Source organism: Phascolarctos cinereus, unplaced genomic scaffold (assembly GCF_003287225.1).
Source record: "Phascolarctos cinereus isolate Bilbo 61053 unplaced genomic scaffold, phaCin_HiC Scaffold_1;HRSCAF=81, whole genome shotgun sequence".
Classification (NCBI taxonomy): Eukaryota; Metazoa; Chordata; class Mammalia; order Diprotodontia; family Phascolarctidae; genus Phascolarctos; species Phascolarctos cinereus.
In genome coordinates, this window is record NW_027555514.1 from 288,403,085 (window position 1) to 288,429,765 (window position 26,681).

General features: G+C 48.5%; 1 protein-coding gene across 2 annotated transcripts in view; it reads right to left on the minus strand.

Annotated features, from left to right (window-relative positions):
- The window catches only part of PPP6R2 (protein phosphatase 6 regulatory subunit 2), a 135,595-nt gene extending 109,211 nt beyond the window's left edge, over positions 1-26,384 (minus strand). For both annotated transcript variants that reach the window (XM_020982852.1, XM_078147886.1), the window contains exons 1-3: positions 26,294-26,384; positions 3,688-3,764; positions 1,167-1,280 (exon numbers count right to left, since the gene is read on the minus strand). The gene's annotated coding sequence lies outside the window, so the exon portion shown is untranslated. The remainder of the gene's footprint in view (positions 1-1,166; positions 1,281-3,687; positions 3,765-26,293) is intronic.
- Positions 26,385-26,681: the final 297 nt, after the last annotated feature.

Genomic DNA, 26,681 nt, shown 5'->3' on the forward strand with positions numbered 1-26,681 from the left:
ATTCCAAATGTGTCACTGGAACACCACGCGAGCTGCTCAGAAGCCTGCCCTGCCAGAAGGTGCCTCAGCCTCACCTCGGCTTATCAACATAGTTTTAAACTATTAATCAGGGGTTTTCAGATAGCCAGGAAAATAAGCCATATTTCTTCTGGTGAACTCAGTACTTTAAAGAATAAGGTTAGTTTCCCAGCTCTATCAAGAACAATGACAACCCATGGCTTGGGGAAGAATCTAAAAGAACATCTGACACAAGTCAGGTCTGCAGCCCAGTGCCAACCACATGCTATCACAAGGGCCAAGGACACACACTCCATCACCCTGTCTGTCTGCTTCCCGACACGTGCCAAGCAGGGGACTCTTTACACCCCAGGCCACTTCCCTTTGCCTCTGCATTATCTGCTGTCACTAAGGTCTCCCTAGCTGCTTCCTGTGAGCCCCACAAGCTCCCAGGATCTCAAAAAAAGGCAACCCTATGCAATGACTATTAAACAGGATACGCCTGCTTTAACCGGCCTCCATGTATCCTCTGGGATAGCTCTATGCTACGCCACAAGGAGAGAGATCACTGAGTGCTGAGAAAACATGTCATTTGTGGCCACTTCTAAAAGAAACTGGTCGAAAGGTTCTGGAACAGTAGTATGAAACTTCATAATTCGGTTCCTTTGGAAAAGTCTAAATTCAATGGACATACTTCCATTTCAAGCACGATTTTCAGGAACTTAATGTTTGAGGCCTGCTGGCACAATTCAAAGACAAAGTCAAACTCACAAAATGGACTAAACAACATGAATAGGGTAAGTCGCCCTACTTCCTCCTTCGGAAGCACTTCAGGGCCTACGAAGCGCTCTCCTCCCGGCAGTCCCGTGAGCTCAGGAGAACAAGTGTGAGGAAGCTGGGGCTCAGGACAGTGAAGTGACCCCATGCCAGGGTGTCCCAGCTGGCAGCCCTCCAAACCGAATCCTCTAATGCTGCGCCACTACCCTCTGCTGCCTCTCAAAGACGGCCAGCCCCACGCAGGCCAAAAGACACCCAACCAGTTTTAGTCCTCCAAAATGTCACTGGTTCAGGCAGCAGACTGCCATGTGCCTGACACGCCAGGGGGCTGGCCTAGGGAGCTACGTACAAGGAAGCAGCGAAGCATGGAAGGCCGAGGGAACTTCTCATACCTTCCGGAGAAACTTCTTGTTTCAAAGATGAAATCCTGTCCTCAGGCAAAGGAACATTTGGGTGATTTTGTGAGAATATTCACTCAGGGAAAGATTTCTCTCCAGTCTCCTTGCCTAAAAAACAAAAGGGAAAAAAATTAAGTTTGGCATAAGCAATTTTTAACTAACAAAATACACCCCGTACCCGAAACTTTAAAGAACAGGGGAATGACCACTTCTAAGGACACTAGGGACAGACTGCTGGACTATTGTTCAACTCCACTCTGGGACAGAAGAGGGCTTCTCTCTGGCTGCAAGATCTTCAAGTGAAGAAAGGATGACCACTTCATAAAACCATAGGATTTCAGAGGTAGAAAGAACATTAGAGACCATTTAGGTCAACTGGTACTAAAAAGGCATCAATGAGGTTTTTAACAAGTGGCCATCCAGCTATAGCTGCAAGAACTCAAGTGAAAGAGGGAAGAGGAGGGGCAGGGGGAGAGACAGAGACAGAGATGGAAACAGACACAGAGACAGAGAGAGATGAGAGGGAAGTGAGAGACAGAGACAGAGACATGAGAGGGAAGAGAGAGAGAGACAGAGACAGACAGAGAGAGATGAGAGGGAAGTGAGAAACAGAGACAGAGACATGAGAGGGGAGAGAGAGACAGAGAGACTAAGACAAAGAGACAGAGACAGAGACAGAGAGACAGAGACTGAGACAAAGAGACAGAGACAGAGAGAGATGAGAGGGAAGTGAGAGAGACAGAGAGACTAAGACAAAGAGACAGAGACAGAGAGCCAGAGAAAGAGAGAAAGAAAGAGAGAGAAAGAGAGAGAGAGCGCCAACATTTCTCTAATGCTTTCAGATTTATAAAGTGTATATTATCTCATTTGAGACACCTTCCCCAAGACTGACTATTCCATATTTCCACTCTAATTGTTAGGCAGCAGTCTGTCCCTGTATCAAGCCTAAATCTGCCTTGATGTGTCTCCCACTTACTGCTCCTACTGTGTGCCCTGGGACCAGGAAGATGAACCAAATCCCTCTTACATATAACAACAGCCCTTGAAGACAGCTGCCATATCTCCCCCCTTCTCTTCTCCAGTCCTATCATCACTCGTTCCTTCGGCTGGAAGGAACGATACAGCGTGAACACAAGGTCCCCTTCCCTGGACACTTAGGCACCACAAATTAAACACAAAACTCCAGGTGTAGCCTAACCCCACAGAAGACAGTGGGATGTTGCTTCCCCCTTTCTCACCGGGCTGCATCCCCACCTTGCGATTGTCTGCCTGACTTCTCCCCCAGTTCTAGGAAGCTCCTTATTGGCATAACCTCAGCACCCTGTCAGATCTTATCAGCTTTGGCACTCTGCCTCATCACCACCCTCTGCCCCTGGGACTGGAGGGTGGAACCATGAACTCAGTCCCCATTTAAGGAGAGATCTCAGCTTGGACAGCTCACTTCTCTCCTGGCTGCACTGCTCTGAGGCTTCTCTGGCTGACTTCACCACTAGCCCCTTGCCCCCTTTTCAGCCTTCTTTTGTGGGTCTTCTTCCCCCATCAGACCGTAAGCTCCTTGCAAGCAGAGACTGTCTTTTTACGTATCCGTATCCAAGGCACTTAGCACAGTGCCTGGCACATAGTAGATGCATAGTAACTGTTTACGAACTATTGACTATCACCTCCCTTTTTCCTCAGCACTCAGTTTCTCTTAGGGCAGCCCAAGATCCCACCACACTGTCTCAGACTGAGCTTGCAGGCCACTGCCTAGCTCTTTTTTTTTTTTCAGAAGCACTGCTCTCTAGTCATGCCTCCTTCAACTTTTACTCGTGAAACTAACGCTTTTACCCCCAGTGCTTTGTTTTGTATCTGTTCTTATTCAATTCTAGATGTTAAATTCAGTCCAGTGTTCTCACCTGTCAAGGTGAGACTGTGGACCCTGACTCAGTTATCCAGCCGGTCAGCTCTCCCTCCCAGCTTCCCTCCAGATCTTTGTCCAAATCATCAAGATGTTAAACAGCAGCCTGGGGCCCAGGATAGAGCCTTGGCAAATGCCCAATGGAGCAGCCCACTCTTCCACAGAGACAAAGAGCCACAAATGCTTGTGCTTAGAGGTCCAGTCACTGGACCTGCTTTAAATCTCCTGGACCCTAACCAAACTGGACTCTTTCTCTCTCCCTCTCTCCCATTCCTTGTGCAGGCGGAGGGCAGGAGCCTTGAGGAATGCTTTGATTAGCTAGCTCTGCTATCAGCAGGGTTGCCTTGTGGGGTCAGTCCTATTTAGGATGAGGCCACACAGGCTGTGAGGAGCACTTTATGATTTACTCCTTCCTTCAGTAAGACATCTTAGAACCTGGCAAGGAATTAAAGTCTAACTTACTGGCCTATTCTATTCACTTTATTTTTCAGAAGAGCAGAGCATTTGCTCTTCCCCAGTCCTGCGGCACGTCCCTCACTCGCCACCATCTAGCAAAGGTCCCTGAAGGTAGCCCGACCACTATCAGGCAGGCGGTAGAGGGGATTTTTATGGACTTACAGGTTGGACTACATGGCCTCTCAGCTCCCTTCAAACTCTGAGATTCTGTGATTCTATGAGTCAAAAATACAGATCACCTGAAGGGCAAGAGAAAAGGGCATGGCATGTATGAGGCTGCATCATGTTACATACGATTACATAAAAGACGCTATCAGCCAGGATGTGGTGGCAGGTTGGTTAGGCCCGGTCCACTCCCCACGGAGGCAGAGACAATCACCATGACTGAAAAGCCCAACGGATGAAACCCTTGACTCAGAAGAAATTCTACCAATCAACATCTCTCCTCCTCTGGGATCTCTTCCCAACCAGTGTAATATCAGGTCACCCCCTCCCCTCTTCCCCATCCAAAACTGGACTCTGCGCCTGGAACCACCCTGGGCTTTGCTAGGCCAGCTTTGGCCTGACTTATCTGGCTGGGATCCAGGCCTCCACAGCACATCCAGGCCTCTCTGTGCTCATCCCCTTTATGTGCTGTCTTCTTCCCCGCTAGCATGGAAGCTCCATGAGGGCAGGAGGGGCACTATTTGCTTATATTTGTGTTCCCCAGCACCTGGCACAATGCCTGGCACATGACAAGTGCTTAATAACTGCCCTCTACTTACCTCCCCACACACCTATTGTGGTAGGACCTCCTAACCACCTTTTGTCTACCTCAGGCTAAGAACCCTACAGACCGCCTACTCCTACCGCCACCCCACCCCATCCCCTGCCCCAGGCAGCACAGACCTGGCAGGGAGGGCTGGTCAGTGCTGGGCTTTTCCTGGCCATGCACTCTCAACCCTTCCCAGGCTTCACATGAATGGGGCACATATACCCACATATCTTCTGTCTACTAAATGGGTGGGCATTACATACGCCATAATAATTCAACTCAATGTGACCTTCATCTGTGCCTCATAATCACAGACCTGGCCAACTGAGGCAGGAGGCCAGTCAAGCTACAGGCAGGCGCAAGTCACAAAGACACAAAAGAGCCAAGAGGCAGAATGTCTTATTTGTGGGACGGCCAGGCCAACGACATCGGGCAGAAGGGTATGCAGTAGGGAGGGAGGTGTGAGAAGACTGGAAAGGCAGGAGGAAGGGAGGCTAAAAAGGGCTTTGAATGCCAAACAGAGCACTTTATATTTGATCCCAGAAGCCACTGGAGTGCACTGGGGGGAGGGTGACGCTATCAGGCCTATACTTAAGGAAAATCACTGTCCTGGATGAATGGAGAATGGACTAGAGTGGGGAAAACCTTGGGGCAGGCAGACCCTCCACTGGACCCTCACAACAACCCTAGGAAGTAGGTCGTACTATTATCGCCATTTACAGACGAGGAAACTGAGGCAAACAGAGGTCAGGTGACTGGCCCAGGGCTGGATCGGAACTCAGGTGATCTTGGCTTGAGGCCCAGCACTGTGCACTGCAGCGCCCCCGAGCTGTCCTCAGAAGCTGCCCCAGAAAGAAAAGTATGCGTTTAAGGCCTTCGCCCACAGAAATCAGCACTTGCAAAGGCAGCTCTTTAAGCCCTGTTCAGACAGGGTTCTAACAGTTCAATTCCATCCGCTCTTTCAAATATCTACTAAACGACTACAAAGTACAAGGCAGCCTGGCACAGTGGACAGAGTGAGGAAGACACGGGTTCAAATCCTGCCTCTGACATTAGGCTAAGCTCAGGGACTGTCTTTTGCCTCTTTTTGTATCCCCAGAGCTTAGTACAGGGCTTGGCACTTAGTAGGTGCTTCACTGGTGTTTACTGTGGCATGAGAACTGTCTGGAGACTGAGCCACCCAAAGTCTGGGAGAAGAGCCAGGCCAGGATCGGCCAGAAGTCAACCAGGGAGAGCAGAGTTGCCCGCCGGCGGGAGGCAGAGGCAAACTCGACTGCCCTGGGCTCTGCACAAACTGCCAGGCAGAACCAACGCTCTAGGCCTGAACTCCCTCCCCAGGGCCTGAGGTGACACCCCAAAGAGGGACCCCTCTCCAAAGAGGGGAACATGCTTGCACTTCTAATTATCTTCGGAGTAAATATTCCTCTGTAAAAGCTAGCTGATGTTAATGGCTTAAAATGAAACTGGGAGGTTACTCACTAGTGGCGAAGAGTGAGGGAAGGGAACAAGCAGGAATGGGGGCTTGAGGCAGTGGCATCAGAGCAAGCCCCTCAGGGGTGCCCGGGGGCCCTGATGGCATGACTAGGAAAGTGAATCCAGAGTCACAGCCAAATCTGTTCGGCTCCCAAATGTCCTCTCTGCCAACCTTATCTCTTATTTCTCCTCTGACCAATGGAAGACACAGAAAGACTACAGCTACTCAGAGGCAGACCCTGCATTTGGAAGGCTTATTCCACTTACTGTCCATTCGGGTTTGTGCTTGAAGCTGCTACCGAAGCACATGGCCATGATTCCAGCTCTTGAGATGAAGTCAATCCCAAAAAAGGTCAAGCTGAGGTGGAGGCAGAGTCAGTGCAAGAGAAAGGGGCTGACATTTCAGTAACGTTCAGATCCTACCGCCAACTTTTCTTTTTGAACTTGGAGAGGCTCGGCAAAGGAAAAAGCCTCTAAAGGGGGGTGTAGGGAGACTACAGCAGAAAATGTAATTTTCTAATAGTTCAAAATGAGAAATGAAGTGAATGGCTGGCAAACAAACTTTTAAAAATACAATCACGCATCCCAAACTGCTCCATCAGTAATATAGACCACACCTGCCAATAACGTCTCATCTGACAATATAAAACACAGCCTGACACCCCAGTATCTGAGTGGCATTTTACATTTCTAGTAGTATTATTATTCACCTACATCATTTGTGCCCATTCTAAATGAATGAATGACAGAAACACACATTTATTAAGCCCTTATTATGTACCAGGGATATAAATACAAGCAGAAAGAAACCCAATTCTTGCTCTCAAGAAGGCAACGCTCTCATTCTAATGGAGGAAGGCATGATTTCAAAGTCCACGAGGTCAGGAACAAGGCCAGGAGAAGGACAAAGGCAGGCTGCCCTGAGTCCCTTCACAAAATGGCAGACCCAGCAGAAACTCACCAGCGGGGCTGGAGCCACAGTTATCCAGGGGCTTGGCCAGTGGGGCAAGGAGGGCAAGTAGCACCAACTGCTCTTGGATTATATGTCATTGGCTGGGGCAGGGGACGGGATCCCTCCCTTCTGGGGAGCACCAGAGCCACAGGCCCAAAGCTGCCCACTCGGGAAGGAAGGAGCAGGACGCCATCTGCGGCAACTGGACTTTGAGCATCTGGGGAGCAAGGGCTCCCTGTGCTTTGCCTTTATATCCTCAGAGCTGACACAAGGCTCGGCACACAGCAGGCATTTAATAAATGCTGTCCGACTTGCCTTGTTGACTAGTCAAGCATTCTGAATGAACGGTGGATTTGGAAATGGTTCAGAGGAGCCACAAAGCTGGTAAGAGCTTACGTTTATATCATACTTGAAGGTTTGCAAAGCACTTTCTTCTCAACAATCTGGTGAACCATCGCTGGTCCCCAGTTAAGAAAGCTAAGGTTCTGCCCAACAACCTGGTCAGTCTGGGTCAGAGCTGAGGTTCACACTCAGTTCCTTTGACTCTTTCTGCTCTGCCAGGATTTCTCTCAGCCAATCTTTCAACAGTTCAAGCAGCTCTGGAATGCACATGGAGTCTCCTCCCCTGGGGTCTAAAATGGGAAATGTTATCCATTTATTTAAGAGAATTGTACATGACCCTGCCTGAAAAATGAGGCAAATGGTTTCTTGGGATCCTACAAAAGTAACTGTCCCTGACGAATGTTGTCATTTATCTCATCAAACTGTATGTGCAAAATGAATCTGGCCTGGAAGGACTTGCAGGGACCGACGCTGAGTGAAGTGAGCAGAACCAAGAGAGCACTGTACACGATAACAGCCACGTTGTGCACTGACTGACTTTGATGTGATTTGGCCCTTCTCACCAATGCAAGATCTAAGACACCTCCAAAGGCCTCCAGATGGCAAACGCTCTCCACATCCAGAGAAGGAAGGAACTATGGAGACTGAATGCACATGGAAGCGGACTGTTTGCTCTTTTTTCCCTTCTGTTTTGTTCCCTCTCTCTGGTGGTTCCTCCTATTGGTTCTAATTCTTCCTTACAACATCACTAATGTGAAAATGTGTTTAACAGGAATGTATACATAGAGCTTATATCAGATCGCATGCCGTCTTGGGGAGGGAGGCAGGAAAGGAGGGGGAGAAAAATTTAAAACTCAAAAGCTTCTGGAAGTGATTGTTGATAAATCAAAATAAAGTAATAAAAAAATGAATTTGAGACAAAGAAAGCACACAGACTAAAGTGCTAAGAAGGCAGTGCACACCCGAGGACCAATAGGACACAGCCAACAGGTGCAATGCCTGACATGCTGGGCAAATGCCTTTCATAAGAGAAACACCAAAGCCCAAAACATGGCCCATAGGCCTGTCAGGGCACTTTTCTAGTCTCATCCTGTCATCGCTCCATGACAAGCGAGGAAGACCCTCGCTCTGGGAGAGACTGTGGCTGCTCGCTTCCGCATCATCCGAATCCCAATCTATCTCTGACTCGTCAGGACCCTGGCTGCAAGGGTTGCCCTCCTGTCTGCCTCCAGGAACGCCCAGCTTCCTTCAAGCACCACTCCCAGAGGAAGCCCACCTGGACCACCCTAGTGCCAGGGCCCACCTCCTCCGGTCACTTTGTAGATTCTGCGTATTTAACTTTCCTGTGCAGATTGCTCCCCCCGGCCTCCCCACTCAGTAGGAGCTCCTTGTGGACAGGAACTGTTTTGTTTTTCATCCACTGTGCTAAGCAGTGTCTGCCACACAGTAGGCCCTTAATAAGTGCTTGCTGGATTGCAGAACTAAAAAGGCAAAAAACGAAATCCAGATCTCCTTCCTCTGTGGTCACAAGGTCACGCTCTGCCCAAATCTAATCAATTTTAAAACAGTCAACCAAGGCTCATAACAAGGGGACCAAACTGTCCCCAAAGGGCTCAAAGGCCCCCAGCTTGCACACCAAGGGAAGATCAGCCAGAGAGGCTGCATTTATCTGGTCACGAACGGCAGGCAGGCCCGCACGGAAAATGTGTTTGCTCTCCGAAAGCTCCTCGTCTGTGTTTGAAGACCGATTCTTGCCACAGTCAGGAAAAGTGGGAAAGGGAAACAGCAGTAACTGACATCAGAGAGTCCTCAAAAGAAAATTCTAAGTACTATGAGGAAAAGAAATAGTCCAGGAAGAATTTAACCAAAATTTTCATTTTATAGAAAGGATTTCAGTCAGCAATAACAGACAAATGCTTAAATGTGATTTCAAATCCTTTTTAATGTCCAGTAGAGAGAATGGCTTACATGCTATTACTCCAAATGCCAGTAAGAATCAAAAACTCAAAGTGGTGCCAGAGTCAAGGAAAAACCAATTACGAGGCTAAGATTCCATCTTTCACCTAGAAAGATGCCCTAGGGCAATGGGATAATTAAATCCAATGCCTGTATCTCAAATAAGGTGGACAATCATAAAAATGAAAATAAGAAATGACATTTAGACAGTGCTCTGGGGTTTACAATGATTCACAGCATTGCTCAGAAGTACAGGACAAGCATAATTATCCTCCTACTCCTCACTGAGGAGGAAACTGAGGTTCAAAGAGGCTATCTGACTTGAGCACAGTCATAGAATCAATAATAATAACAGCTAGTATTCAAATGGTGCTTTAAGGTTTCAACGCTTCATAAATATAATCTCACTGGATCCTCACAACCACCCTAGGAAGTTGGCACTGTTAGCATCCATTTTACAGATGAGGAAATAGAGGTGATGTGACTTGCCCAGGGTCACCCAGATAGGGAGTATCTGAGGCTGAATATGAACACAGGTCTCCCTGCCTCCAGGCCCCCCTCCCCTCTGGGCACTCTGGTGCCCCCTAGCCGCCTGGTATAGAACTAAGAAGTAGCAGAGTTAGTATAGAACCCAGCAACAGAGCCATTTGGAGACTATTCCTTAGCAACAAGACGAACCAAGAGTCTATGTGCCCTTGGGAACTGCGTGAAGGGTACAGGGCAAAGGGGACAGTAAGCCCGTGGACCTTCGCCTCTCAATTTTGCTGTCTCCTCTACTCTTGTAGGCACGTGAGCTACATGAAGCAGAGGGCTCTGGGAATGAATGAAGCGTCTTTGTGCCCAGGTGTGTGGGAGTAGGAGGTGCTTTTCTGGGTTGCTATGCACAGCTCCAGCTAATACTGCCTCACTAACAAGCCCAAAAAGGAACCTGGCCAGAAGCATCTCAGGCAGGCCCGGAAGGGGCCACACAACCAAGGATGCCGCTTCCCCCTCCTGCCATCTTACCATTCTACTGCTAGGCCTGCCAGGCCCCTCTGCTCCAGCTTCTCCCTTTAAAGCCCCACTTCTTCCAAACTCCCCGCCAAATTCACAAGCTTCCCCAAGTGCCCTGACTCTCCCCAACCCCATTAGCCATTCAGTAATCAAGCTTACTGGATTTAATTGTCTATCCTCATAAGCCATTTCTTCCCAAAGAAGTGAAAACGCCCTGGAGTCACTCTCCCAGCAGCCGGCACAGCCCCTGGCATCAGCGGGCCCTGGAATTCGAAGGGATCTCTAGGCTCCCTTCTCTCTCTCCATCCACACAGCCAGCAGCCACTTTTGGCCCTCATCATCTCTCGCCTAGACTTTTCTGATGCCTCCTGATTCTTCCCCGATTGCAGGCTCTTCCCTCTCCCTCCGGTCTATTCTCCATACAACAGTTACCCCCATTTTCTGCCCACGGCCTACGGAATAACTCAATTACCCACCCTGGCATTTGAAGTCCTTCAGAGTGTGGCGTCAGAGGAGCGGCCTAGAGAAGCTTAGACTTTGCTCCCACCCCTTCTCCTCCAACGCTTTCTGCCCTGCCAGTTTTCTAAGCTTAGCATTCTCTCTTTGGCCTCCAAGCATTAGCACAGACTGTCCCCTGTGACCAGAATACACTCCCTCACTTTCCCTATTAGAATCCTCCTCGGCTCATCTACTAATACCTACGAAAAGCCTTTCCCAGTGACTAGTGCTCTCTTTCCTTAAATTACCTTGTTATTAATTGATCTATTCAAAGACTGTATTCTCCAATGAGAATCTGTAAGCTCCAAGGGTGGAGAGAGCTGCTTCCAGGTTCTCTTTGTACTCCAAGGCCTGGCACTACTATTACCCTTGTTATGTATGCAGTAGGTGTGTCATAAATGCTGGCTGAACTTAATTTAATTGTTAAAGGTGAGATTTAAAGGAAAAGTCTGCCCTTTGTTTCACGAGTTTGATTATTTTTGTTGCTATTAAGTTTATAAATCTAAAAATTTACAGACTCTAGAAAACAGGGCCAGAGGTGACAAAGGTCAGCCTAGAAGGGGACACTGTGCTCACCAGGGGCTGTTCACTATTTATTAAGTTTTTCCTCATTAAAGCCTGGCGGGGAATATAAGATTCTGCCCCTTATTTTGTCTATGTATTCAATTCGTTCTCTTATTGGCAGTTAGTAAGTTTAAAATTAAGTAACTGAGGTCAACTTCCTGGTGTCCTTGAGCAGCCTAAGCCTCTCACTTCAACACCTTCCCCAGATCTACCCAACACAACCCGCTTTCCTAATTTCTTCTTCATCAAAACTTACCTTCAAGTCTTTTGTTTTCTATCAGGAATCATGAGAAACTGCTGATGCCGACGTGTTCTACAGGGATGACTTGGCCTCAGGGGCACAGCCAATCCAACCCAGAACCGAACCCCGTGAGAGCTCCCTCACAATTGGTCTAAGGTCTACTTGAAGACCTGCAGGGTGGTGGACTACTTCCTCCAGCAGCTCATTCTACTCTGCAAAGCCTGCTGAAGACATCTTTCTTAACCTCCAGCCTCAATCTGCCTTGATCCATCCACTGCTCCTGCTTCTAAGCTCAGACTTCAAACACTTGACCATTTCCGTGTGCCTCCTATGTTCTCTATTGTTCAGGCTACACAGGCCCCATTCCTTCGACTGATCGTGACCTGAACTCAAGACTCTTCCTCACCTTGGTTGATCCCCCCGGGAAAACCTCCAGAGCAGGGCAGTATCACTGCAAAGCCCCAGTGCCCAGAAATGAACACAAGACGCCAGGCCACGAGACCCAGGAAGAGGAAAGAAAGCAGGGCCCTCCTCTTCTAATTCCTGAAAGAGATACTTCTCAATGTAGCCAAAAGCACATTAGCTCATATCACAGTGACCTAAAACCCCCAGATAATTTTTAAATGAACTGCTATCTAGCCATCCCTCCCTGACCTTGTCTTTGTGAGGTTGAATTTCTGAACTTAAATGAAGTACTTTACATAGTCTAATGAATTCTATTTTCTTCAATTTGGCCCAGTGTTCTAAGCTGTCAAGGTCCTTGTGAAATCCCAGTGGAGATACTCCAGAGATCTGTGTTTAGCCTGGGGCTACTTAGCATTGGTATCAGTACATGTTATAAAGATGTGATGGTACACCTATCAAGGTAGCTACTCCTTCCAGATCTGTGCAGTCTGCAGACATAATGTGTATGCCATCACGTCTTCATAGAACTCACTGATACAAATGTTAAACAGCCCCAGGGCCATGTGCAAACCCTTGGGGTACCCTCCACTGGAGACATCCTTAAAAGTGGACATCTAAAATTCATGACCACTTTTGTGAGTCCAGTCATTCACCCATTTCAAATCAATCTCACTATATTCAGAGTTATATTCCAGTATCAGAAAATGGGGCAGCTAGGTGGCGCAGGGGATAGAGCACCGGCCTTGGATTCAGGAGGACCTGAGTTCAAATCTGGCCTCAGACACATAATACTTACTAGCTGTGTGACCCTGGGCAAGTCACTTAACCCCACTGCCTAGCAAAAATTTAAAAAAATTTAAAAAAAAAGAAATTTACTGGCTGTGTGATCTTAAATTTCTGTTCACCTCAGTTGCCTGATCTATAAAGAGGAAAACAATAACAGTACCCACCTCCCAGCATTGCTGTGAGGATCACAATGACAGAAAGACTGTGACTGATTGTGCCAGTCACTGTGTTAAGTGGGTCATGGGTTTTAGGTCCACTGACGTGTTAACTGTGCCTGCTCTGCTAATAAATCATAGCGCCTGGGTTGCTTCCTCGGTTATTATTAATCACCCACCACACAATCACCTAGTCCACTCCCTTCCAACTTCTTCACTAGAACAGCATGATAGATCTTATCACACACTCCGCTAAAAAACAGGAAAACCAGACTGACAGTGAGCATCCCTGGAACTCACAGCTGACTAACCTTGTCACAAAAGGAAACAAGGTTGGTCTGGCAGAAGCTGTTCTTGGTGAGGCTGGGCTGCCTGGCGGGCATCACCGCTTTTTTTAAAATGAGTTCTAAATGCTGTCAAGAACCAAATCCAGCTCAATGACCTCAAGGTACCCGCTGCCTTCCTCCTCCAAGCCTGTAGTAAGGAGTCTCTCGACGACCCCTAACAGGCACACTCACTTCCAACGGTTCTTCAGTCCCGAGAAGGTCATAAACAGCAGCCAGTCACTCTCTTACTATCTCTGTACCTTGGATATCAGCTTGCCATCAATCATATCTGTTCTGCCCTTTTCAGTCCAAAGACATTCTCCTTGGTGGAGAAAACAGAAGAAGAAAGGACTGACAGCTGAGCCTTCCTCCCTGTTACTGGCTGTCATCATCGTGGCCTCCTCACACAGCCTCCCTATTCCTTCTTTGATGCTGTTCTTTTCCCTGCATAAAGGATGAAAAACAAACCACCCCTTGGTTAGTCTGAGCTTTTGGCAAGAGCCTCAATTCACTCTAAATCATAACATTCCAAATATGATTCTGACACAACAGCGTCACTGCCAACTCAGACGAAGCTCTGGCCCTGAGAACACCTGCCCTCTACATCTACTCTAAACCTGTAGAACTGAGGGCCCTACGCCACCCGAGGCCCGGTTTAGACTTAATGGCTGCTAACCTTCATGATCCCATGATGTGAATATGGGCCATAGTTTTATCTGCAGACTGGTGAAGTGACTTGCCCAAAGTCACACAGCTAGTAAGAGTGTGAGGCCGGATCTGAACTCAGGTCTTCCAGACTCCAGGTCTGGCACTCTACCCACTGCATCACCTAGCTGCCTCTGCCTAAACACGCTGTGGTCCATCAATGTCATGGAATATTAACCTGTGATGAATACAAAGCAGCATGGAGGGAGATGAACCGATATAAAGTGAAGTCAGCAGAGTGAAGAAAACACTATACAATATACAGTGACTACAATAATGGAAATTGAAAGAACCACCACAAAAAAATCAAAAACGATTGTTGCAAAATCACAAAGAACAAGCTGGCCCCAAAGAAGAGATACGAAAAGACATCTCTTTCTACTCTTACTTGGAGGGGAGAGGCCCATGAGTGTGGAATGTTACATACGGTGTCAGATTTTTTACCGATGCTGATTGTTTTTGCTGATTTTTCATTTTTCTCTTTAAAAATTTTTTGCCACAAGGAATGGCTCTCTGAGAGGGGAAGAGGAAGAAAGCTGGGGGAAATCTAGGTGATGTAAAACAAGAGATATCCATTTTTTAAAAAGGAGAAAGAAATTGTGAAAGTGACTCTTGAGAAGTGTGGACTTCCGAAGAAAGCCAAGAAGTGAATTTGGAGAGGCAGAAATTTAGGAGAAACTGAAGAAAACTGAAGCACCAGAGAATACAGATTTAATCTGACCAAAGAAAAGGATGAAATAATAAGGATCTGAAGAGAAGGTTCACGGGGAAAGGAGAAAGTGGATAGCAAGGCAACATTAATTAAGAAACTGTAATTAAAACAAATTGGTGAAACAAAGAAGAGCATGGTGAGAAAAGGAAAAGGAAACAAAGTGCAGCAACCAAGTGAAGAGGGAAGGAAAGGCTTCAAAGGTCATGCAAGGTCCTTACGAGTGAAACTGTTCAAAACACATGGCAGATTCTCAGTCTGCATGGAAAGCACGCATCACTTTGAAATGATTTGCACTGCATGCTCTCCTCTACATTCTCCCACATCTGTATTTCTGTCACAGCCAAATGGCCACCATCAAGGTCCCAAGGAGAAGGGGAAGGGACACCAGGAACTCTCTCTATACTCAAGGTATTCAGGGATACTAAAGTATTTCTGAGATAGTCATTTCACCTCAACTGTAAAATGGGGGTCAACAGCAACTCCTTCCCAGGGTGGTTGTGAGGATCAAATGAGAAATTATTTGTCAAACACTTGGCACAGAATATCCGTCAATCGAGGAATGGCTGAACAAGCTGTGATATATTATTGTGAGGGAATTGTGCTATAAATGATGAGCAGGAGGGTTTCAGAAGAACCTGGAAAGACTTACACGAAGTGAGCAGAACCAGGAGAACATTGTACCCAGTAACAGCAACATTGTAGCAATGATCACCTGCCAGTAACAGCAACATTGTAGCAATGATCACCTGCCAATGACTTCGCTATTCTTAGCAATACAATGATCCAAGACCAGGCGCCAAAGGACTTATGAGGAAAGAGGCTCACCACCTCCAGACAGAGAACCGATGGAGTCTGAAGGCAGACTGAAGCAGACTTGTTTTTACTTTAGTTTTATTGAGTTATTTTTTTTGTTCCTTTTCTTTCACAACATGACTAATACAGAAATATGTTTTGCATGACTGCACATGTATAACCTTTATCAAACTGCTTGCCTTGTCAATGAGGGAGGACAGGACAATGGGAGAGAATTTGGAACTCAAAATTGTAAAAAAAAAATAAATAAATAAAGGTTAAAAAATTGTTTTTATACGTAATTAGGAAAAATAAAACATTAAAAAGAAAAAATGCTCAGCCCAGAGCCTGGTACACTGCAAGCACTATAATCAGTATTGTTGTTGTTCCTTCCTAAGAAAAAAATGGAAGTGGGACTTCAACGGGGTGGAGGAGAAACTGACCCTTGAAAAGAAACTGCAAAGGAAAAAAATGTCACACGGAGAAGAAGAGAAGCAAGAACCAAGTCTATGTGGTGTGGAGCTAACAACCAAACTGGAGGCCCTCCGTGAAAAGGGCACTGGATGCTCTGAGGAGGAAGCTGCTGTCCTCCAAGGAAGGAAATACCGGAGCCACCAAAGCTGTCACGTGAAAGACCAGCCAGTAAGGGTCAAAGGAAGAACTGAAGAGTAGTAATGGCTGGTGACTCCCCTGTTCAGGGGTAATAAAGCAAGCACTGTGTGAACTGGGAATGAACGGACAGATGGAGAGATGAATGTGAAAGATGGATGAATGGATGGATAGATGAACAGATGGATGACGGATGGATAGATGGATAAAAAAGAGGGATGGATGGATGGATGGATAGACGGATAAAAAGAGGGATGGGTGGATGGATAGATGGATGGAGGGATGGATGAAGGGATGGATGGACAGATGACTGGATGGATGAACAGACGGATGGATGGATGGATGGAAAGATGAATGGATGGACGGATGGATGGATATGAAAGATGGATGAATGGATGGATGGATGAACAGATGACTGGATGAACAGATGACTAGATGGATGGATGGACAGATGGATAAAAAGATGGATGGATGGATGGATGGATGAATGGATGGGTGGATGGATAGATGGATGGACAGATGGATAAAAAGAGGGATGGATGGATGGATGGATGGATGGATAGATGGATGGATGGGTGGACAGATGGAAAAAAAGAGGGGGTGGATGGATGGATGGATGGATGGACGGATGGATGGATGGATGTGAAGGATGGATGGATGGATGTGAAAGATGAATGGATGGAAGGATGGGTGAATGGACAGATGGACGGATGGATGGCAGTTATTTTGTCCCAGGCACTAGGGATACTAATGCAAAAGTGAAATTGTCCCTATCCTCAAAGAGTTTACATTCTAATAGGAGGAGATAATATCTGTGAGTGGTAGCCAGGAAGGAGGCACAGTGGCGATATGAAGGAGTGAACTCTCACATTCTTTCTCATAGCAATGCTAGTATTGATTCAACTGCTGTTCCCAGAGCGAGAAATGGAAAGCTTGGGGTGGGGGTGGGTAGGGCAGATGACAAAATGCCCCATAGTCCTGGGGTTCCTGGCAGATGCCTAGACATACAAGGGGCATGAAGCATAGTTTCAGACTAGACCTCAGTTTCCAGTCAGTCTTTCACAAATCTGGACAGCTCAGTCCCAGAGTAGAACTCCAAAGCTGAGTGATTCTGGCAGTCTGGACTTCCTGGTGGGCAGCAGAGAATGAGATGCATCTAAGATGCCACGAAAGGCCTCAGCCATGTAAAATGGATGTCCACCAGTCACTTCTGGTGACTCACACGGGCACAATGCATACACTAGAAGAGACAACACAGCAAGAGACCTCCACGGGAGTTCCCCAGGAATCTGTGCTTAGCCCCATAGTGATAATATTTTACTAATGCCTTTCAAAAATACATGGCATGCATACCCATCAAATCTGCAGATGACACAGAACTGAGAGGGATAGAATCAGAGCCTAGGGACAGAGTCAGGATCCAAAAAGATCCAGAAAAACAGGCCAGACTTAAGCTGAATCACAAAGATGAAGTTCCATAGGAATAAATAGAAAGCCTTACTCTTGGGTTGAGAAAAATCAACTTCCCAAGTACAAACTGGAGGGGGCACGGTTAAGCCCTCCCCGACAATGATCACCCTTTACTTCCTCCTCCTCCTCCTCCTTCTCTTAGTGGCTAAACTCCTGGAGAAAACTATGTATCCCTGGTACCTCTCTCCTCTCACTCTAAGCAATAAAGCTTCCAGCTAAAACCACGCTCTCCAAAGCCTCCAATGAGCTCTTAATGGCCAGTCCAAGAGCACTTTCACAATCCTGATGCTTCCTGACCTCTCTGAAATAGGAGCCACTGTTGCCTACCTTTTTCTGGGGTTCTGTTCTCTTCCCTCTGGGCTTTGGTGACTCGGCTCTATCCTCATTCTTCAGCCATGTCACACTCACTGACTGTAAACGACCCCCAAAGGCCCCACAGGCTGTCCTACAGCCCCTTCTTTTCGCTCTAGAGTATCTTGCTTGGTGATCTCATCACCTCCCAGGAGCTCAATTCTCATGTCCATGCAGATGATTCCCAGATTTATTTATCTATCTCTAGTCTCTCTCCTAAGCAACAGTCACACATCACGAAACGCCTCTTAGACATCACGACCTGGAGGTCCTGGTGAGCATCTCAACCCCAATGGAACCAAACCAGAGCATAGCCTCTCAGTCCCCCAAGCCCCATCCTCTGCCTCCCTTCCCATTTACATCCTCCCCGTCCCCAAGGCTGGCAACCGTGCGGCCATTGCTAACTGCTCACTCTCACTCTTCCTCATGAGCCTCCAATGCCACAGTTCACCTTATTGCCTCTCACCGGTTTCTCTGCCGCCTCGAGTCTCTCTCCACTCCACTCTAACCTCCAGTCAGGTACCTGATCACAGTACTCCCCCACCAACTTCCTCAATGAGCTCCTCTGACTCCCTAGTTTCTTCGGGGGCAGCTATCATATCCTTTGTTTGGCATTTTAACTTCTCATAAGCTGTCCCCTCCTCCTACCCAAGACTTCTCAGACTTTCCTCCTGTCCTGGCCTCCCTGCCATTCCTTATCTCCCACCTCTCTTCCCGCTCCCCTCCACCTCAGAGCTGTCCTGGATTCCTTCCAGACTCAGGAGACCTCTCCTAGCTGCCCCGGCAGGCTGCAGATGCCTTTCCTTCTCACATTACCTTCCTTCTCTACTGTGTGCACCTCAGACAGTGCTGGTCTTCTCCTCTCTTAGAGCAGGAGTTTCTTGAGGGCAGGGATGGTTTCTGCCTCTCTTTGTATTCTCAGTGTTTAAAACAGCACCTGACACATCCTTGTTCACTCATTTCAGTCCTGACCGACTCTGTGAAGCCATTTGGGGTTTTCTTGGCAAACACACTGGAGTGCTTTGCCGTTTCCTTCTCCAGCTCATTTGACAGATGAGGAAACTCAGGCAAACAGAATTAAGTGACTTCCCCAGGGTCACACAGCTAGGAGGTGTTTGAGTCAGGTCTTCCTGACTCCAGGAGTGGTGCGTTAGCCACTATGTCACCCAGCTGCCCCACGTGACACACAGTAAGCATTTTGGCTGAATGATGCTTGACTGAAAATAAATATAGGACAGATCAAAAGCAACAATGACAACAATGATGAGATTCAGCATTTACATGGCATTTTAAGGTCTGTGAAGCACCTTACGAGTCATGTCACTTGATCTTCATGTTAACCTTTGAGGTAGGGACTATTATTATATTGTACCCATTTTAAAGAGGAGCAAACTGAGGCTGAGAGCCATTAACCGACTTGCCCAAAGTCATACAGCTGGCAAGTCTCTGAGGAGAGTTAGAACTCAGACCTTCCAGATCCAAGAGGAGCACCATGTCTCCACAGCACCTTCCTGCAGGCAAGGCAGAACACCTGGAGAGAAAGAGGAAATGGGGGAGGGAGTCAGGAAATGTGTCACAAGACACAGCAGAGCAGTGACCGACAGGGGACGTCTGCTGGAGCGCCCGCAGTGCTGAAAGCAGAGCAGCCCACGATGACCACTACACTGGGATCAAAGCAAGAGTCTCATCATTTCTGGTGATGTTTAATGTTTTCCAAGCCCAGTGTCTTACTTCCTAAGAAAAGCATTCGCGGCAGGTGGGCCCCACACGTCAGAGTTATCTAGAAACCTGTGGTCTAGTTCGTTTCTTAATCAAGCATTGTCTTTGTCAACATTGTTCAGTGCCCTCACAAAACTCTAGCAGCCCTAGTGATACTTACCATGAGGATCCAGTACAAATCCCTCTGCTTGGCATTTATAGCCCTTCCCCAGCCTCTCCAACCCCCTCCCCTGTTCCCAGCCAGATGGTCTTCTGCTGTCCCTGCTAAACGACCTGGCCCTTTCTGTCTCCATGCCTGCCTTCCCTCGGCCACGAGCCCTTTCCTGATCCAGCCCAGCCGTCAGAGCCTCACACGTGGAGCTGCCACACACTTACTCTGCATCTCCTGAACTACGCACACATTGACTCCTTGACAGATCATAAACTTCTGGGTAGCAGACACCGTCTTCTCTTCTGTCTACATCCCCAGCTCCTAGCCCAGCGCCTGTCCACGCCTCTTAACTAACAGCGGTGCCTTAATAATAGTGGCATCTTTCAAAGGTGAAGGAGCCACAAAGGAAAACTTCTAGGTCAGATTCCAGTTGTTGGGGTGGGAAGTGCGGACCTGGAGGAAGCAACACTTCCACTGAGACTTGGGACAGAAAAGAAAGCTGAGCATAGTCTGCTACATACTCTGGGTTTGGAGGAGTCAACTGCAAAGGGTTCAAAGGAACGTCAGTCAGATGCCACGGACAAGTCAGCCTAGGAGAGATGGGATGCTCTCGAGAATGAAACTGAAGTCACGAAGGGAAACACTGGAACGTGGAGCAAAAGCATGAGTTGTCTTAGGAGGCAAACGGAAACACACAGGGATCTCCATCGACCAAGTTAGGTTTTTTTAAAGATACAGAAAGAAGAGGGAGCAAGAGCAGATAACACAAGGATGAGTGAAGAGCCTCGTGTGATCCTATAAAAACTGTCAGGCACTCCAACGCTCAGAACGGAAAGCAAGGCTCAGGATGACAAAACGGGACTTTTTAGAAAGCGCCACTGGGTGAAAAGAGGTATCAACAAAGGCATAGGGCTGCTGTGTGGGGTGCCTGGGATACTGACTTTGCTTCCAGTTTCTCTGCCAAAGAAAATAACCTTTGCGCTGAAAACGTGCAAGCCAAAATGGCTAATGGGAATTCCATCCTCAAAAGAAGTAAAGAGACAAAAAAGAGAGGAGCTCAGTTGCCACTGGCCTAAACAAACCTCCTCCTCGTACACAGAGAGGACGGATGCATGGGACTGCTGGACCACCATGGACGCTGTCTCAAAGACTGTGACAAAGAGGAGAGCAAGCAGCAGTGGATAACAAAGTCCTGTCCCAAGGGCAGAGGGCAGTGATTAGAATCAGTACACCACAGGCCAGGGAGCTTGGCCAGGGCACCTAGAAGAATGCTAGAAAGGATCATTAGAGATAGGTAGAGAAGCAGCATGCCACTGTGGATAGACAGCAAGACAGGAAGATATGGCTTCAAATCCTGCCTCTGACACACATGGGCTGCGTGACCCGGAGCAATATACTCAACCTCTCAATGTCTCCCAGCCACTCCAAGACTAAGTTTCAGGACAGTTGACAGCCTGCATCAATAGAAGGAGTCTGTTCACTGGGAACTCACTAATATTAATAAAATCACAGGTCTGGGCCAAAAAGAAGAGAGATGCTCAGTGAACATTTAGAAAAGGAAGCAGCAATCCCTTCATTTTCCTTTGAAACTGCTAGATCAGAGGATGCTGCAAACTTTGCTTCCCTAGATTTTAGCAGAGCATTCGGCAGCCTCTTGTGCCACTCTTGTAGACAAGCTGAAGAGGCACAGACTGGGTGATAACACAATTACAGGGATTCCAACTGTCTGGAGGGCAAGACTCAGAGACAAGTTAGTTGTTACATCAGGGCCCCCCCCCCATCTCTGAAAAGAATCAGAGGGAGGTGTCTTCTGGGGCCAACCTTGCTCTTTAGAATGTTGCAGCATTCACTTTCTACTTTCAAAAATAAATTGCAATTGATGAAAAGAGAGAGAGCGCACTGTCAGCTCCCAGGGCAGCGCCTCAGGGATCTCTGCTTGGCCCTCTTGCGGCTCCCATTTTTATTCCTGACTTGGATAAAGACGTCTATGGAACACATCAAATTGGGAATTTACTCAAAGCTGGGGAAGATCACTAATAAGATCCTGGCAAGGCTAAATCTCAGGACCGAATTGAATTCGATAAAATTCAACAGGGATAAATGTAGAATCTTACAGCTGGGCTCAAAAGAAATCAGCTCCCCCAATTCAAGATGGCAGAGGCCTAGGTAAATGGCAGCTTCTCTGAAAAAAGCACTGGCACGTCAATGGCTTCCAGGCTGAGTCAAGAGCCAAAATGGCTAATAATATGATCTTGAGCTGCACGAAAGGAGGCTGGAATAAAGAGATAAGAGTCCTGCTGTCCTACCCTGCCTAGTCTCTGGCAGAACACTGATTAGCCTGAAGGCTTGCAGGGAGGCTAACCAGGACAGAGAAGGCTCTCAAGCTCATGTCATTTGAGAACTGGTTTAAGGAAAAAGGGATATTTAGCCTGGACATGAAAAGACTCTGGAGTGCAGGGAATGAGGAGACAGAAGAGTCACGCTCTACTATGCAAAAGAGGAATTAGACTTGTTCTGTTTGGCTCTGGAAGACAGTCAGGTGCAGTGTAGGTAAACTGAGGCTCAATGTTGGGAAACACTTCCTAAGAACCAGAGCAGCCTCAACAGCAGTGGGAGGATCACCTGCCGGATCTATTACACTGGGGAGATCTTTTTAATTATGGGCTAGACCACGTAGCCCCACACACTTCATTTGTTGTTCACCACATGATCCCCAGAAAGTCCTTTCCAATCGCAGGATCAGGTCAAAGCCCTCTGGAGAGCCTGATGCTCCACAGGCTCCCTTGGCACATGAGGCTGGCATAGGACAGTCAGGCCTAGACAGGCACTCCCTCACACTCTGCAGATGGTGATGGGAAATGAGCAGAGGAGCCCTGGGCATCCGAGATAAGCGGGCGCAAAGGCGAAGGCTCCTACGGGGCTACCACCAAAAGTCACTTTCAGGATATCAATCTGAAATGGAGAGTCTTGATTTGGGCCTCTATTCCAGAGAATGCTCCTTAGAACACAGATCCCCATTCAAAGCAACTCTTTCACCAAAATCAGTGCTAGTTCTGCTTGGGGGCAAGATTATCTACAGAAGACAGAAGTCGGTTCTGTTTGGTGAGAAAACACAACTAATCTATCAACCAGGCAATTCAACATCTCAGTCACAGACTCCTCAATCTTCAGAGCATTCACTTCAATGTAAATTCACCCAAAGCAGGCCAATGTAATGAGAGCTAATGGATACTCTGTTCTTTTCCCAGTCATGTGTATTCCTCTTCAGACACTGGAGTGTTACAACGTAAAGGAAGATAACGAAGAAGACCAAGCCAGCAAGACCTTCAGTATTCATTTTTAAAGGCATATGGTGATGGTGGCAGTGATGCTTTCTTTCTTTCTTTCTTTCTTTTTTTGAGGGGGGGAACTTTTCAGAATTAATACTTTTGGCTTTTACCCCAGGTCTAAGTCTATGGCAAGAAACAAAGGGAAGGAAATGGTTTCACCCTCATCTGCCTCAACATTTCTTAATTCAGTAAGTCTTCATAATGTACTATGCTGGCAGGCAGGTCAGAAATTTCGGTCATTTCTCTCTAGGAATAAATCTCAAGATGACAAACCACACTTGCACATGAAAGGCAGAATGAATACAGAAGAAAAAACTGAGGAGCCAGAAGACCTGGCTTGATGGTCCTATCATTAATGGTAGTCCCACTCTGAATAGCCTATGTGACTCTGGGCAATTTACACAGCTACTCTGTGCCTCAGTTTCTCCATTTGTGATATAATAATACTCTACTAAACTACATCACTAGGGCACTATGAATATGAAACAGTGACTACTGTAATAGATTAGAAAGATTAGGCAAAAGCTATTCTCTACATTAAGCTATTCTCTACTACATTAAGAATCTCATAAAAGTACTTTGGAGGGGAAAAAAACCCAAAATTTTAAATTTTCATTACCTTAAACCAACCAATCTAAGGCACCACATTCCCTGGTTCTGTGGATCACCCTGCCAAATCCACTGGTTCTTACATTGCTGAAATGGGATCACAAGAAAATGGCCACAATATTAACTACATTAAATACATAGTTTAAATAATATATTCAATTTCAAAACACTTTTAACATTTACTAATTAAGCTCTCTAATTAACAATTTGCTTATACCTTATTCTTCCCAATCACTTCTATAGGGATAAAGAAGGATAGGGGCAAAGCCAAAAAGAATTTGCCATTTCCGCCCTAAATATCCCAATGAAAATGAATGCCACTCTTGAAAATTAGCCAAGAAACTAAGCTTATTAGCCCAACAAATCTAAAAATTAAAAGTAAATGAAAAGAACTCTGACAAAATATGTCCCCAAGGGAGAAACCCATATACTGCATGACTCCCAGACTGAGGCACAAAAGGAAAGCAGTGCCATGCTCCAAACCAGGGCAAGCACAACTTTCTAGCTGTTCTCCCAAGGCTGACTCCATCGACAAGAGGACCCCGTCCTCTGTCTTGGGGAAAGAGACCCCTAAGCATTTCAACTGTCACTACTTCAGAGCTGAGATGGCTCCCAGAGAAGGGCCAAAAGCTGGCCTGACTCTGAACACACTGCTTTGGAAACAAGCCCTGAAACTATGATATTTTTTCCCCAGACAACTTTACCAAAGATTTAACCACCCCCACCACCAGACGTTGGTGAGCCTCTTAGAATCCAAGAATCCCAAGAGCTGGAAGGGGCTTCCAAAAGGGGATCCAAAAGATCCGTGGCCATCCAGTCTAACCAACTCCTACTTAAAGGAAAAATTCTCTTGACCAAATACTTTTAATATATATTTCACAAATGACATCTGCTTGAAGTTATATATGGTACGTGGCAGATTGAAAACTGAAATTCTGCAATCTGTTTTCTACTAGTAATGATGCAGCCTCCAAAGAAACAAAGTGAAGGAGAGGGTAAAGGCTTACAAAAGTAAAGCAGGAACAGGCAATGGGCCCACTTGGCTGGGGAAGCAAAGGAGAACCCAGGAAAAGTCGAAATGGCCCTCAGAAAAAACCAACCAGTGAAGCCAAACCAGAAACAAGCAGCACCAAGCAGAACTATTACCTTTTTCCATGGGCCATTTTACTTCAAATACTCTGAAAAAGCAATCCTGCTGCCCACTGGCCCCACTAATCTCTTGACTAAACATCTCCAGCTCCTTCAATTGATACTATCTTCCCCCTTGCAGGCCTGTGATGTCACTGGGGAAAGGAACTCCTGGGGAGATCCTGCAGCCTGGAGGCCACATGTGGCCCTCCAGGTCCTCCAGTGCAGCTCTTTGACTGAATCCAAACTTCACAGAACCATTTGTTTACAATCACCCAGGTTCCTGGAGAACTGAGAGGCTCAGCAGCTTGCCCAGGGTTTTGGAGCCAGTAGGTGTCAGAGGCCTGGAACCCAGATCTTCCTGACTCTCTCTGCCATAGCTGCTGCCTCTGATGGCATGAACCTGAAGTCCTTTATCAGCTTGCCTGCCTTGCTCTCAGAGCTCTCCAGCTTCATTCACTAGGGTCCTTTCTGAGATGCAAATGCCTAGACCTGACCACAATACTGCTCCAGAAACAGGCTGGCCAGGGCAGAGTCCCCCAGCATTATTATGCCCCGAAGTCCAGGACAGTCTACGACACCAGCTTTCTTGTCCCCCAGAGTCCATCAGTAACTCGTACGGAGCACCAGTGACAAAAAGAAAAAAAAGAACCAAAGGAGGCCCAAACTACCAAAACCAGTGGGAAAGGGAAGGCGGCCTTTGGTGGACACACATTTCTGAGGAAAAGGAACAATAAATAGGGGAACTCTGAGAGGGCAAAGAAAGCACACAGGGAATAACTGAGAGGGACTGTTATTAGCAGAAATCACCTCAGCGTTAGCCTGCCCAGGAAGGGTCCAGGGGAGAACCCGAGTCGCCCATGCAGTCGGGGACTCAGGAAGGGCCTTGAGGAAGAAACGCGACAAGCTCCAAAAAGGAATAATCCATGCTGTTAACAGAAGATGGAGAACGAGAAGCCGCTGAAGGGCCGGCCAGAGCTTGACTCCAGGGGACACCGGGGCTGACTGACAGCCCGCATGAAGGCAGCAGCGGCGGCACGGAGGCAAGGGCCTGCTCCACAGCCCCCGAAGGTGGGCTCGGAACCAAAGGACCCAACACAGCCAGACAGCTGGGACCCAGGGCAGCCCTCGAGGGAAATGACTGAGGGGAGGGCACTGGGTGACACCACCGGCTGGGCAGGGGGAGAGGGGCGCCGCCCGGGGAGGAGAAGGCGCTGCCGGCCGGCCGGCCTCCTGGACAGAAAGGCGGACCGGGGAGCGGAGCGCTCGGGGACAAAGTCCAGCGGCAGGCTCCGTGACAGTCCATCCACCCGCCCCTTCCGAGGAAAGGGGAGCCAGGCCAGGCCTGGCAGGGGCATGAGCGCAGGACCGCGGAGGGAGGGAGGGCCGGGAGGAGGAGGACCCAGGAAGTGCCGGCCCGGGCTGGGGCGGGGGAAGTGACAGCGCCGGCGGCGGCCCGGGGCCGGCCAGGGGCGGGGGAGGCAACGAGGGGCCCGGGCAGCGCCAGGGCACAAGGGGTGTGGCAGCGGCCGGAGGCCGGGGTCGGCCGGACACAGGCAGGACAAGGGCAGGGGCAATGACAGGCCCGGGCCGGGGGATGGGGGGGCAGCCCCAGGGCCGGTGACAGCAACAGGTGAAGTGACAGAGCGGGGCCGGGGGGGGGTTGGGGCCGGGGGAGGCAGCGGGGGACAGGAGGGGGGGGTCGGGGGGCGCCTGCTGCCCCCCCCCCGGGGCCGGCCCTCTCTTACCTGCGCCTCGGCCTCGGCGCCGGGCTCCGGGCACTCCTCGGGCTCCGCGGCTCCGTCACCGCCGCCACCGCCGCCGCCGCCGCCGCCGCCGCCGCCGCCGCCGCCGCAGGCCTCACCGGCTCCGCCGCGGGCTCGGGGTTCGGGCCGACTCACTCCAAAATGGCGGCTGCCGAGGCGCCTGACACGCGCGCGCCCGCGGCGGCGGCGGGGCGGAGCCGGGGGCGGGGCGACCGAGAGCGCGCGGGGGGGGGCGGGGCCTGAGGCCGAGGCCTGCGCTCTGAGGCCGTTCTGCCCCTCCCCGCACGCCCCGCCCCACCCGCTGGGGGCCTTGGCCCGGGACGCCCGAGGCCTCCTAGCTCCCCTGCCCCGGCTGGGACTGACGGAGCAC